Source organism: Bacillus rossius, chromosome 11 (genome assembly GCF_032445375.1).
Source record: "Bacillus rossius redtenbacheri isolate Brsri chromosome 11, Brsri_v3, whole genome shotgun sequence".
Classification (NCBI taxonomy): Eukaryota; Metazoa; Arthropoda; class Insecta; order Phasmatodea; family Bacillidae; genus Bacillus; species Bacillus rossius.
In genome coordinates, this window is record NC_086338.1 from 34,689,121 (window position 1) to 34,702,718 (window position 13,598).

The following is a 13,598-nucleotide window of genomic DNA, read 5'->3' on the forward strand; positions in this document are numbered from 1 at the left end:
TCCTTCAACAACATCTTAACTTTAAATAAAGTGCGTCATGCACATTATCTCTTACCACAAGAACATGTTATTCCAAATCAAGCATGTCATACACATTATCTCGTCCTTCAACAACATCATATCTTTAAATCAAGTGCGTCATGCACATTATCTCTTATTCCAAATCATATCATATATATTATCTCTTCCTTCAAGAACATCTCATTTTAAATCAAGCGCGTCATCAACATTACCTATCTCTTCCTTCAACAACATCTTAACTTTAAATAAAGTGCGTCATGCACATTATCTCTTACCACAAGAACATGTTATTCCAAATCAAGCATGTCATACACATTATCTCGTCCTTCAACAACATCATATCTTTAAATCAAGTGCGTCATGCACATTATCTCTTATTCCAAATCATATCATATATATTATCTCTTCCTTCAAGAACATCTCATTTTAAATCAAGCGCGTCATCAACATTACCTATCTCTTCCTTCAACAACATCTTAACTTTTAATAAAGTGCGTCATGCACATTATCTCTTACCACAAGAACATGTTATTCCAAATCAAGCATGTCATACACATTATCTCGTCCTTCAACAACATCTTAACTTTAAACCAAGCGCGACATGCACATTATCTCTTATTCCAAATCATATCATATATATTATATCTTCTTTCAAGAGCATTTATTTTAGATCAAGCGCGTCATCAACATTACCTATCTCTTCCTTAAACTACATGTTAATATAAATCAAGTGCGTCATGCACATTATCTCTTACCACAAGAACATGTTATTCCAAATCTAGAATGTCGTACACATTATCACGTCCTTTAACATAATCTTAACTTTAAATCAAGTGCGTCATGCACATTATCTCTTGCTACAAAAACCTGTTATTCCAAATAAAGCATGTCATACACATTGTCACTTCCTTCAAGAACGTCTTTATTTAAATCGAGCATGCCTCACACATTTTCTCTGCATTCAAAAATATATGACTTCGAATCTAGAACATCATTAACATTCAATAACTACAAAAAAATAATCTTAATTCAAAACAATAAACACATCACACACAAACTGTCTAGCTAAACGAAGAGGAAAAACTGTCTTACTTTAAATCTAGCTACAAAATTATCTTAATTAAATCTATTGCACCAGACAGAGTCTCTTTTGCTATACCTGTTCTTCAAATAAAATTATTAAAAAACGAATAGAGGTGTATTTAAAAAAAAATGTTCAGCGAAATTTTATTTGTTTCGTAACGTCTTCAGCCGGCCGCAGGTAATTCATAAATGCCGTAAACGTGGGCGACATAACCAGGCATGGAGAAATGCCTTCTCAAAGTCGCGGCGACCGGATCAATTTACCGCGAACCCGGCCCTTGGGAGGAAGAGGGGCTAGAATTTTTTTTTGGGGGGGGGGGGGAAGGAGATAAATAAATTATTTGCGTCACTTGCGGTAAGCGATTAAAGAACTAGGAAGAAAAGGGGGGGGGGGGGGCGGGAACTTGGGGTGATTCAACCGACGTTGCCAGACTTACCGGCGGACCGAGACTTCGTCTTGTCCGTTCGGAAGACTTACGGCCTGCGAAAGTGGCGTAAATCACCAGCGCGGGGCGGGCGAACGAACAAAAACAAATAACTACTAGAACTCCTCGAAAAGGAGTATGGGAGGGGGTGTGGGGGGGGGGGGAGTTGCAGAGCATCATGGTCTTGTACACGGGAGTCTCACTTTTCTCTCTGCATCACGCCAAACCCGTCCGACTGGTTCCTCTTTTCGTGGCCCGCGAAGAAGCGAAACCTAATGTTTCTTTAAATTCTACTCTTTTTTTTTAATTAGTTATCTCCTCTCCTTTCCCCTTAACGTCAGGTAGTTCCAAAACTCCCTCGCACCTGTCCTGTCGATGCGGCTAGTCTAGCAACCTGCAGAACAATTATTTTCCCCCTTTCCCCTTTCCCGCCTCTCTCTTTCTCTCTCTTTCCCTCCCACGCTTCTTCCACCTCCTTCTCCTCTTATCACTGCAGCGAGCGCTGCGCCATGGACCATCTTTGTATTTCCCAACCACCGAAGAGAGATATAGTTATAGTCCGAGTCAAGTAACTTGTTGTTCATATTTATAACTGTAAATTGAGATGCAAGTTACGTGAATCGGACTGTATGTTCAAAATGTTTGCTCAGCGCAGGAAGATCGCGGACGTTTAAAAAAGCACGGAATTCCCAAGACGTAACCAAACCGTAAAACTTCAAAATATTAAAACAGTTGATAGCACTGTGAATCATTTTTTATTTCAAAGTTTTATTTTCTATCGCCGTGCTTAAATTTAACAAGTGAAAAACACGTCGTGTGGTTTTTATGCGTTCTTTAAAGTTTCCGGAAACATTCCACTTCAAATACGTAAGGCGGAAAAACAAGCCGAAAATAAAATATGTTGAAATTCAAGCAACGCTCGCGTTTAGTTTTTGCGTGTTTGCGTGGTTTATGAACGTTTATTTGAAAAATTTTTTTTTTTTAATTGAACGTCCAGCGTTTCTTGAGTAGTTCATTCTTAAACCCGGCGTATGTTTGTAAATATATATACATAAGTCGCAAATATTGTCACCCTAAGCTTAAAGTTTTCAAAACGAAAAGAAACCATTTAAATTGTGTCATTAAATTGAAAATGGTGAGCTCTTGTTAGTAAAAAAAATCAAAAACCAGCCAAAAAAAGAATAGTGTCGTTTCTGGTTAGTGATCTAAGGTGCCCGGGATGGATTTCCAGCTATTTCGTGGAATTTTTAAATATTCATAACAACTTATATATAATTTATGTATAATATTTATAATTATATGAATTATAATAATAACAATGTGTTTTTTTGTCGTCTCTTCACCACCGCGATGCAGAAGCCAATTGAGAACTCCACTTGGAATCACAGTTCTATAACTCCGCGGCGATTACTGGATTCCCATTACCAACTTTGAAGTATGAATGAGGTTAACGAAAGGAAAAAAAACCAAATTTTCACTACAGGTGACTTTAGAATTTTCGAAAAATTAACCCAAGTTCATCGGTATAAAGTATTTCATTTCTTCGAGAAAAGAAAATTTCAGAAGAGTTATATAATTATTATTTTTTATTTTATAACGCATATTGTTTGAGAACAAAGTACATTATTTTAACGTTTTACTGGCGTCGGGGAAAGGGGGGGGGGGGGAGATGTAAGAAATAACCACGACATCTGAAATGATATAACCCTTCTACGCTCCGATCTAAAATCACAATTTTTACACAGGCTGAAGTCAAAAGTAATAGCGTCAGAGCGAAAGGTCACATATTAGTCACAGCGTGTGGTTTGACCTTGGAAGCCCTCCTCGCAGGTAATCAAGGTCGTTCATGGTTCACGCCAGGGAAGACGAAGTCAAGTTATCATGGATTTAAAATTTTTTAATAGTTTTTTTTTCATGTAAACCGTCTTTAATTTGACTAGTCCCAAGTGCAGTTACCTACCAATGATCAACGTATCCTTCGTTGTTTTGTCAACAGTGTTTGTAAACAACTTAACGTGATTGTCAGTGTTAGAAAACAAACAAAACGTGCTTCTTTGAAAAAGACAGATGGAAAAATGGTGATGCTGGTACCAATTTTAAGAACTCTTAAATTCAAGGCAAGATTCATGACGAAGAATTTACTAATTTTTTTCCATTATTCGTTTGCTTCCCCCCCCCCCCCCCCCCCCCCCATCTGAAATTTTGGCATGGTAGGGCATAAATACTATCTTCCCGAGGTTTTCACAGCTTGTTGCAGTCTTGTTTTAATTAACGGGCGAATGCAGGAGAGAACTGATTATTTCCTCACGCGTGCGGCTATGAACGTCCTTGAATGTCCGCTGCCACCAAGGTAAACCAGTAAACACAATGTGTTTGTAACGCCTGGTCTCTCGACGCCGCTGGAGAATTCAAAAACAATGTTGAAGAAACTCAAAAGTGCAATTTACCGAATTTCAAAGCCTTCCTCTTGAAGCCTTGCGACGAAAATTGTCCACACTATTCCCGAAAACACTTGTCTCCGAGTATTAATTGAATAATGCAAAAAGAACTAAAGAAATTATAAAAAACGCCACAGTGATGTAACTACGTAATATTTACTTAACTATTTTACAACACATGTCAAGTTAAAATATCACGGTACTAAATAGCGATGTGCTGCATTATTGAAAGATAAGTGACATACTTAGTGATGAAATACGTTTATTTTTAAATGTTCCACGAAAAAGTTTAGGTCCCTATAATTGTAGTAAAAGGTGTTAAGAAAATTCAAGTACGCTCAAACAATCTTTAACCCGAAAATTCTTCAAATAAAAATCAATATTTTGGTAAATCACTAAATAAATATAAAATTATAAAGTTTAAATGTAAATATAGTTTTTTAAACAAGCTGCTTCTATACAAGACGATGTTCCTAGTCACCACATACATAAATACTTGTGTGTGATATAAAATCAATATTTAGCACGTGACATGAAACTGAAGGGGAAGCCTTCTTTTCACAGATGAGAGAGCCAAACGATGGATCACGCATCTTCGGTTTTTTTGTTCATTGTAAAAGGTTAGGTTAGCTAAATTATAAAACTTTAAAACATTTTGGACGGTTGATTTGGTTAGGATAGCTACATTAAAGATACTGTGAAATCATGTAAACGGTTTCCTAGCCCTGGACAGCTACATATTAAAAAGTTATTAGCTAAGCAACCATAAAATGATTTTACAGTATTTTTATTATAGCTATACTTACATAATATAATCAACCCACCACAATGTTTTAAAGTATTTGTAATGCAGCTAACCTGTCCTAATCGACCGCAAAATTTAATGCCACGCCGGTTTATACAATGAGATAGAACTGGGGGGGGGGGGGGGGGGGGGGAAAGCGAGCATGAACTTCGGGGAACTTCGGGTGTGGCTCTCTCGTCTGTGAGATGAGGGCTTCCCGAAACTGAAGAAGCGTGTTGAACCTTTAAGCGGAATCTGCACCGCCCAGCCTAACTATCCCTCTCCTACTCGGCGCGGTGACGGAGGGGAGTTTCCGACCTAGTACGTCCCTGCCGGTCGATCCACGTGACGTCACACGCGCGGTGCGGGTTCGCCGGGCGGTGATCAATAGCCGCGGCCAAGCGGCCGTGAAAAAGGAAAAAATTGCTTGTCTGTAAAGTCGGTTTACGGACGATAGTTCAACGTGACAACGTCGTAACAAAACATTGATGAAATGATTGCATACTTTTATGAATCGAATTCAATCATTTTTATTGAATAATAACTATTTTGTATGGATACAAAAAAAGAGTGAAATCAAATATACAATTCAATTGATAAATTTACTTTTATTTGCACGTATTAATTCAAACATGTTTATTACTTTAACGAACAGATTTTTTGAACTATAACTTTTGTACATGTTTGCTATTTAACGTCTTCCAATCTGTGTTATTCTGTTAAGGATAGGACGATTATACGAAAAGTAGGAAACTAATGGGAGTGTTTCAAGTTTAATGTGCCTCGAAAAAGTCAAATCGATGGTTGTTCCAATCGAGTGGAAGAGAGATAGATGCGGCGCAAGCGTACAATGAGCGTAACGGGACACAGAGTAACGGGACAATGTGCGTTACGGGACACTTTTTCGTGCGTGCAGCCGGCGTTCATAGATTTATTAGACGTCACATCAAAAAAAAATAAAACACGTCCCGGATGGTGGGAATCACCGTTCCCTTGCGACGCGTGATCGCGTAAATAACCCCCCCCCCCCCCCCCGCAACGTTTCAGACACGTATTAGAAACGTCTCGTTGCAGTAAGGTGATGACTTCGGTCAAGCCGAGGCCATAACACCTTCCTGGTCAAAAAGAAGTGGGGGGAGGGGAGTAATCACTTGATAGCTCTGTCCTAATTTCACTCGCTCTGGAATTAATTAAAAACGATATATGTAAGCCACTCCCATTCTACCCTTAAAGGGCGCACACATGGGAGGACTGGTGGGGTGTGCCGACCAAAAGTTTGGAACAGAGCTGCCTCACCATACCATTTCAAACGTTTCTGCACTGTACGTCTGAAACAATCGCACCACATTTGAAGCTGTGCGACGTGATTTCCAAGCGTTTTTAACAGACTCATACCACGTGATAATAATGTCCGTTTTCAGGTTCTATAGAATTTAAAGATATTTTTTATTTAATTAATGAAAAATAATTCAATTAATGAGGTGTTGCATTTCTTGCGAGAGAAAAATCGAAACGCGAGGTATAATATTTCTCCCATTGTGAATTCGTCTTAATTATGTCACTTTGTGGTACACATTTTTTTATACTTTGATAGTAGATTCCAATTTTTTTTGTGTCATAGGTATTTAAAATATATATATTTAACTTTAAGAGTGCAATTGAATCGCATTTTACTCTACGATTCATGCACACTTTAAAATTCTGCTTAAAATCTATAGAAATACTGGCGGCTTACTTGTACATGACATCTGCACTGGCTTCGTAAAATTGAAAAATGTTTTGAAACTAAATGATGTATTCAAAACCAAATATAATTTTAAACTTGTATTTAAAAAGAAAGCCACAACAATTACGAAAATTTAAAATAAATTATTTTTAATAAGACACCACGTAAATCACTATTTAGAGTGAATTCCAAACGATGATTATTTTTCGAATTGGTGTTGAAAGTTGTTCCAAGTTATTCAAAAAGCAGTGCAGTTCATAAATACTAATAATACTGACCGAGGTGAAATAACGGTAAAAGCAATTTACTCTCTCATTTGGAAGACTCGGGTTGAATACTGGTTCAGCCCTTTTGATATTGGTCTCCAGCGTCCCTTCCCCTTTCACCGGGCCATTTCCTCTTAATCACTCCAGGAAAATGGTGGGTTCGTTCCTTGCTGTATGTCATTTCTGTTGCCTGTCCAGTGCTGCCAACTGCCTGGTACACCCATCAGTAATCACATTCACTCATGTAAAATAACACGTGTAAAACAAATGCGATTAAGGTACCGCCAAATACTATATTTCAAAATAACACTCTTTACTATTCAGTAAGCTAACTAATCCATTAAATAATTTTTAGAATAATAATAGCTATAGTTTTGCAAACAACGTGTTTTAAAATGCTAAACTAAGTTTTATGTTGAATATTCAAGTTTTAATTTTTTTTTTAAAGATTCAGGTTTGCAAACCACTAATTATTTAAAATGCTACTTTTAGTTTCAGGATGTTTTTTGTTAGTTCATTTACAAAATGTTTACCTTCATGTTACCGGAGCCATATTTTTTTTGTACCTGCGAAACGCTGATACATGCAACGTTTCAGGCGTGTCATTAATTTTCTCTGTTTCCGTAATAAATATATAATACTCCGTAATTTCTTATCGGGATGACTGAATCAGTAATAGTTGCGTAAAATCCGCGAAACTTCGGCAGAAATTGCAAAACCCCTGGGCTCGTGTAATCACGTGTGGGCTGTGTCTCGATGCCTGGCTGTTGACATGACACCTGTCCGTGCGAACACACGGTGTGCAGAGCTTCAGAAACCTCACGATCTGAAATCTTCTCAAAATATCCGAACGGCGTGAGTTCACGAAAAGCATTCAAGAATGCGCTTAAAGCGGATGAATGGTTTCTCTCCGTAGTCATGATGTAAGCTTTTGGACATACGCCATTGCTGAGCACATGCATGTCTGTATGTATGTGTATGTCTGTATGTCTGTATGTATGTATGTCTTCTACAGACATACATGTGCTCAGCAATGGCGTATGTCCAAAAGCTTACATCAAGTCATGCACTCCCATTGCACAAATCTTTCAAAGATAATATATCCGTAGTCGTTTTAAAAGTATATTTTTAATAGGAAACTAAAACTAATTTTTTTTTTCAGAATAATTTTCTAGTCATGAAAATTCCGCTACAGATTCTTGAAAGCACTCAAGGGACGTTGCATTACACTTTTATCTTCATTTCTCCGCCACATAATGTTACGGTCACCGCTCAAATTTCTCAGCTGTCCTATGCGTGACGAGAAGACTGCGCGCCAGTTTTAATTTTATTGTTTAGTTTTATTTATGTTTGTTTTATATTCTAAAAAAATACCTCTCTTACAATTATTTTTTGTTACGTCACAAATATTTTGAACCGATATTACACGTTATGAATATCTGTTTAAATGCCAGAGAGGTATCGTGTTGTTTCAGAAATAGCCCTTAAGTAATAGTAATGAAGAGAAAAAAATAATAAAAAAATTTTAACCTGGCGTATGAAACCGAACCTTAACACCAAATAAATATGACAAACATCTTACCACCCCCTCATTTCCCGAATCGTTACAACGGTACGCGATTGGCCGAGGTGGACAGATGAAACCGGCCCACGTGGTATCGCAACGGGCATTCGCGTCTCGACGTGACATCGATAACTCGCGTTTCGAGTTTTCTCTCGATTCGGCAACCGTACGATTCACTCAAGTGGAGTCAGATGCCCCCCCCCCCCCCCGCCAACATTTCTTGACGTATGCGAAATTCGTCGATAGCTCGTGCGCAACGTCGAGGTTGGGATTTATAAAACACACAATTTTTTGATAATGATTCGATTCCATGATTTAAGAGTTCTTTTTAATGTATCTGTCAACTCCTAACGTACTTTTCATTTAATTGACAACCACTTAAACAAATAAAACCATACCCTCTATGAAAAGAAAATTGCAATTACGTATAGGTATTATTCAAGAACGATTGAACGTGTTTTTTTTTGTAACGCACACACATAAACTACATTTTTCGTATCAACAGCTTTTTTTGAAATAAAAAAAGCGCGTGTAACTCAGTACATGTGATACAAGTGAAATTTCTTAAGCAATTCATACCTCCACTCACTCGTAAGTATATCGTAAGCGAGAGAAAATGAGAGAAATAAGACCAGTTTTCTAAATTAACATTAGCAAAATTATTAATCGCTTAAAAATTACAAGTCAGAATATTAAAAATTATTGACCAATCAATATCGATTAATTAACAATAAATATCACTCACTGATGAAATATTCAAACCATAATTTTTTTTTAAGTAAATTTCCAAGCAATAATTGAGTACAATAAATTAGTTTTAAATTTAATATTATGTATATATTAGATGTGATCGAGCATTTATCTAGACAGATTTTGTAGTTCTGCAAATCATACGTTATCAATTAGTTATAGTGCAACAGATTTTGCATTAGGTTTACATAGACCTACTGCATTCTATTCGTAGGCATTGATAATGTTCTGCCGTCGTATGAATGAACATTGAGTAACATGTCCGCCGCTATGCAACGCAAAAACTAAACGGCACTGACCTTCCTCACAGTAATTCTTAACATTATAAACACATTGATGCAAAGTGAAAATAAAAACAATTAATATTCCACGCACGGGATTAGTTCAAACGTTTTTAAAACTAGCTTATTCTAAGTTGGACTCAACATACGCACATGCTCGTGGGCTCATATTTACAATACTGTGTGTGATATAGTTATTCAAATAATAATACGTGACAAATAATTACTCCGTCAAACTAAAGCGTGAAAAGCATTATATCAGCAAAAACCATTTAGTTACATACCTAACACAATACTCATATAACACTGTTTACCAATACTGATTTACAAGTAATTAAAATAAAACGTACTGAAAGAAATTTTTTTTTGTTGCGGATATGGCCAGTGGCGCGGTGCACAAAGATAAGCTCAAACCCCGTTGCCCTCTGCCCAAACACTCCCGTACTAGATGCCAGCAAGTCGGGGTGGAGTCAGACGCAGGCGGGTCCCTACCACCGCGACCCGCCTATCCCTGCAGCATGGCGGGGTTCAACCTGAGCCGCACGCCGCCACGTGGAGCCCGCTAAAGGGAACAAAGGCCCGACGAGTTTTCTGTACCGTCCGCTAACAATTCTCCGTCCTTTTCGCGTAAGAAACATTTCACAACAATGTTTCACGAAAACGTTGCATTAAATTTCGGCCTTGACATTTTACTCCCATTGGCGCCCAGAGTAGTTTCACTTCAAAAAAAAATAATTTCCTTATGTCTAGCTCAAAAGCACTTAAAAATAAGTTACAGATTCAGAATCTCAATGAAAGGAATGCAAGTGAGACGAGAGAATTTTACGACCGCTTCCCACTAAGCGGACGACCTTTATAAAGGGAAAGTGAGATTTTATGTCTCAATCATGTACCCTCTCTTTCCAGGGCAAAGAAGAAAAAAACAGAAGGGAGGGGGGGATGTTTATGTTCCCACTCGGGAAATTATGTCTCCAGTGAGAGAACGAAATGCCATGCGGTAGCGCGCTGGGTTGGTTGCAGATGTTTGACCTTCGAACCAGGACAGGCTTTTTTTTATTTACGAGTAACCTTAAATTCACTAAAATGGAGTAAAACGGTCGAATAATTTGCGTGTGTGTACCCGAGGATTTTTTTTTTTAAAAGTGAATATTCTTTGGGCGCGATGGGATTAAAATTTCAAGGCCGATTTTAATGCAACGTTTTAACATTGTAATTTTTTTTTTTTCCTAACCTAAGTTTAAAACTTTGTTAAACGATTTATAACGCTAACCGGTTGCGGACGGTGCAGAGAACTGGGCGGGCCGCGGGCTCCACGTGGCGGCGTGCGGCTCAGGTTGAACCCCGCCATGCTGCAGGGATAGGCGGGTCGCGGTGGTAGGAACCCGCCTGCGCCTGACGCCATCCAAATTGCTGGCATCTAGTAAGGGAGTATTTAAGCAGAGGGCAACACAACGGGGTTGGAGCTTATTTTGAAATTGGTAGTAATAATTTTGTTAATTCATGTTTATTTATAAAATTTCCTTATCTCTCTCTCTCTCACACTCTCTCTTTTTCTCTGCCGTTTTACCCCTTACGTTATACTAACGAGTTGAGGTTTGAATTGCCAAATAAGTTTTCATTTCTATCACGTGTGCTGAGTTACAAACTCTCTTTTTTTTAAAAATTACTTATGTAAATCAGCATTGATAAACATTGTTATATGAGTATTGCTTTAGCTGTGTAACTATTTTTTTTACTGGTATAATGCTTTTTAAGCTTTAGTTTGATAGGGTAATTATTCGTTACGAATTATTGTTTGATTAACTAAATCATACATCTATGATAATTATGAGTCTACGAGCGTGTTATTATTAAGTTAAGTCCAACAAAGAATATGATAATTTTAAAAGGTTTGAACAAATCCCATGCAAGGAATATTAATTATTTTATCTTTATTTTAATAACATTTCTAATAAATACAAAGAAAGTTAGGATTCTTATATACATTAAAAATAAATGAAATACCACAATCCCGCGTTGTTTTAATTTTAGTAAATTGTCTCATCTCTCTCTTTCTTTCTACCCCTCTCTCTCTCTCTTTCTTTCTACCTCTCTCTCTTTACCATTTTACCCTTTACGATATATCTACGTGTCGAGGTTTGAATTAATAAATAACTTTCACTTCTATCAGTGTACTGAGTTACCCGCGCTCTTTTATTTTTTTAAGAAGTTTCTGTAGATATTTTTGATTTTCGAGAAAATATAGGCCTACTTACTTCCGATAGTTTCACAAATAAATTAAGTGTTCTTGAACATGCAAACCTCTGCAAGTGACAGTTGGGTAAATGGGCACCACTGGTTATACTTTGAAGACGCGCCATATTTGAAACTAGTTACGAAGACTTATCAAAGACAGAGGGAAGTCGTCCTAATATATATATATATATATATATATATATATATATATATATATATATATATATATAGCCCTCAGTCGGAGCCAACGTGTGCGTCTCGCCAGGCCAAAAAAAATCAGTCAATCAGTCTAACAGTAGAGTGTCGTTGCAATTATCTTTGTGAATACTCTTTGGTTGCTTTGCGATTCCCCCCGCTTTTCTTTTTTTCTCACTAAAAGTTCAATTGCAACATGCAGAGTTCCTTTTATATTCTACGATGAAACGATGCACCCAACAGCAGCAGCAACCACAAGACCGGTCTTGTTTTGGGGAAGGAAGGCTTCAGTTCGGTCCGTAAGTTAACTGACGGTTGGTAAGTGTTCGGTTTGAGCTGAGCACTTGAACAGATCGTGAGTGTGCAGTGGAAACTGCCAGCCGCGGGCTGAGCAGTCCACGCACAGGGAGCTCGACTGATCGTGGGAAGCCTACAACTCACGTAGTTTCGGTTCCCTACCACGTTCGTGCAACTTCGGATTTCTCTCAAAAATTGAAATTAAAAAAAAGATCGAAGGGTTAAGGTTAGGTTGGGTCAGTCACAACATGCTTTGGTTTCATTGGAAACTTCCGATTTAGCGGCTGAAGTGGCGTTGATACCAAAACGCAAAACTTGGGAAATGTTCGGAAATTCTTGCAAGGGAACCGAAACTACGTGAGTTGTAGGCTTCCCGCTGATCGTGTGTCGGGGGCCTTCGACGGAAGGTTTGTGAGCGTGTCCGTGAGGGAAGGAAGGCCGGCTCGGCGCGCGTGGTTGCAACGCGGGTTACGCCCCCGCGCCAGCTCTGCCGCCCACGCACCCCGCCCCCATCGCGGGTGGGTTGTGCGGTTGACTTTGACGGAGTGGGGGGAGGAGGGGGGAGTAACAGGGTCAGCTGGCAACGTCGGTTCCACGCAGCCGTCAGCTCAGGGACGCCATCTGGGCTCCGCTTCACCCGAGCCACAGAACCTATCACAGGCAGCATTTCTTTTCATCCGCGTACATTACACGTGAACATTTTATCAAACCCTTCGGGTACTCACCGATGTTTAAGGTACAAGTTTTATTTAATGTACTGTATTTACAGAAATAATATAGTGTTCAATGACCGATGGAAGCGCTATATAAATATAAACTTTGCTTCAACTGGGTTACCTTTTTAAAATTACAGTATTGAAAAATTATTTGACGAAGTAGAGAAACCAAACTTGCTCTTTCTGCTGTATTACTTAAAGCCTATTCGTATTCAAGGTCCAATAATAAAATTGTATTCACAATTATTTCTCGTCTAATATTTCGTGCTTTTGCGCTTTATTTTCCAATAAATCATCATTTTTTTCCTATCAGTTAGTCTTATTTCATAGTTTTTTAAATCTTCATTAAAAAATTTTTATGTCAGTCCAGGCATTTACTGAACCCATGGACTCGTATGGTATGCAGTTTTGGATTAACTATTCGTACGTAAAGGTTTACCCAAAAACATGACAAACTGAGTTTTCTGTGGTGTAAGGGAAACATAATTTTTTATTGATTTATGAAAGGCACCTATACAAAAATAAAGATTTTTTTTTTATAAAGGGCACATACGAACGGTTAACCCTAAAATGTAAATCACATTTTTTAATGCTTTCAGTACATGCCAGGTCTAACATAAAAATCTGCATTTTGGTTAATAAGAACGACTAAATAATGTATTATTAGTATATTTTTTTTAAATAATTAATATTTGTTATATTATTGAATGTATTTAAAATCATGTGCAAAAAAGGACAAGATATTAGAAGCCAATTAAATAATTTAGGATACAACACCAAAGAGGTTTAATTTATTAATAGTTTTTTCCTGCGAAAA

At 37.8% G+C, this 13,598-nt stretch overlaps 1 protein-coding gene across 1 annotated transcript in view; it reads right to left on the reverse strand.

Annotated features, from left to right (window-relative positions):
* LOC134536805 (zinc finger protein 768) overlaps positions 1-13,598 on the reverse strand; it is a 134,943-nt gene that overhangs the window by 10,614 nt on the left and 110,731 nt on the right. The gene's annotated exons all lie outside the window — the stretch shown is intronic.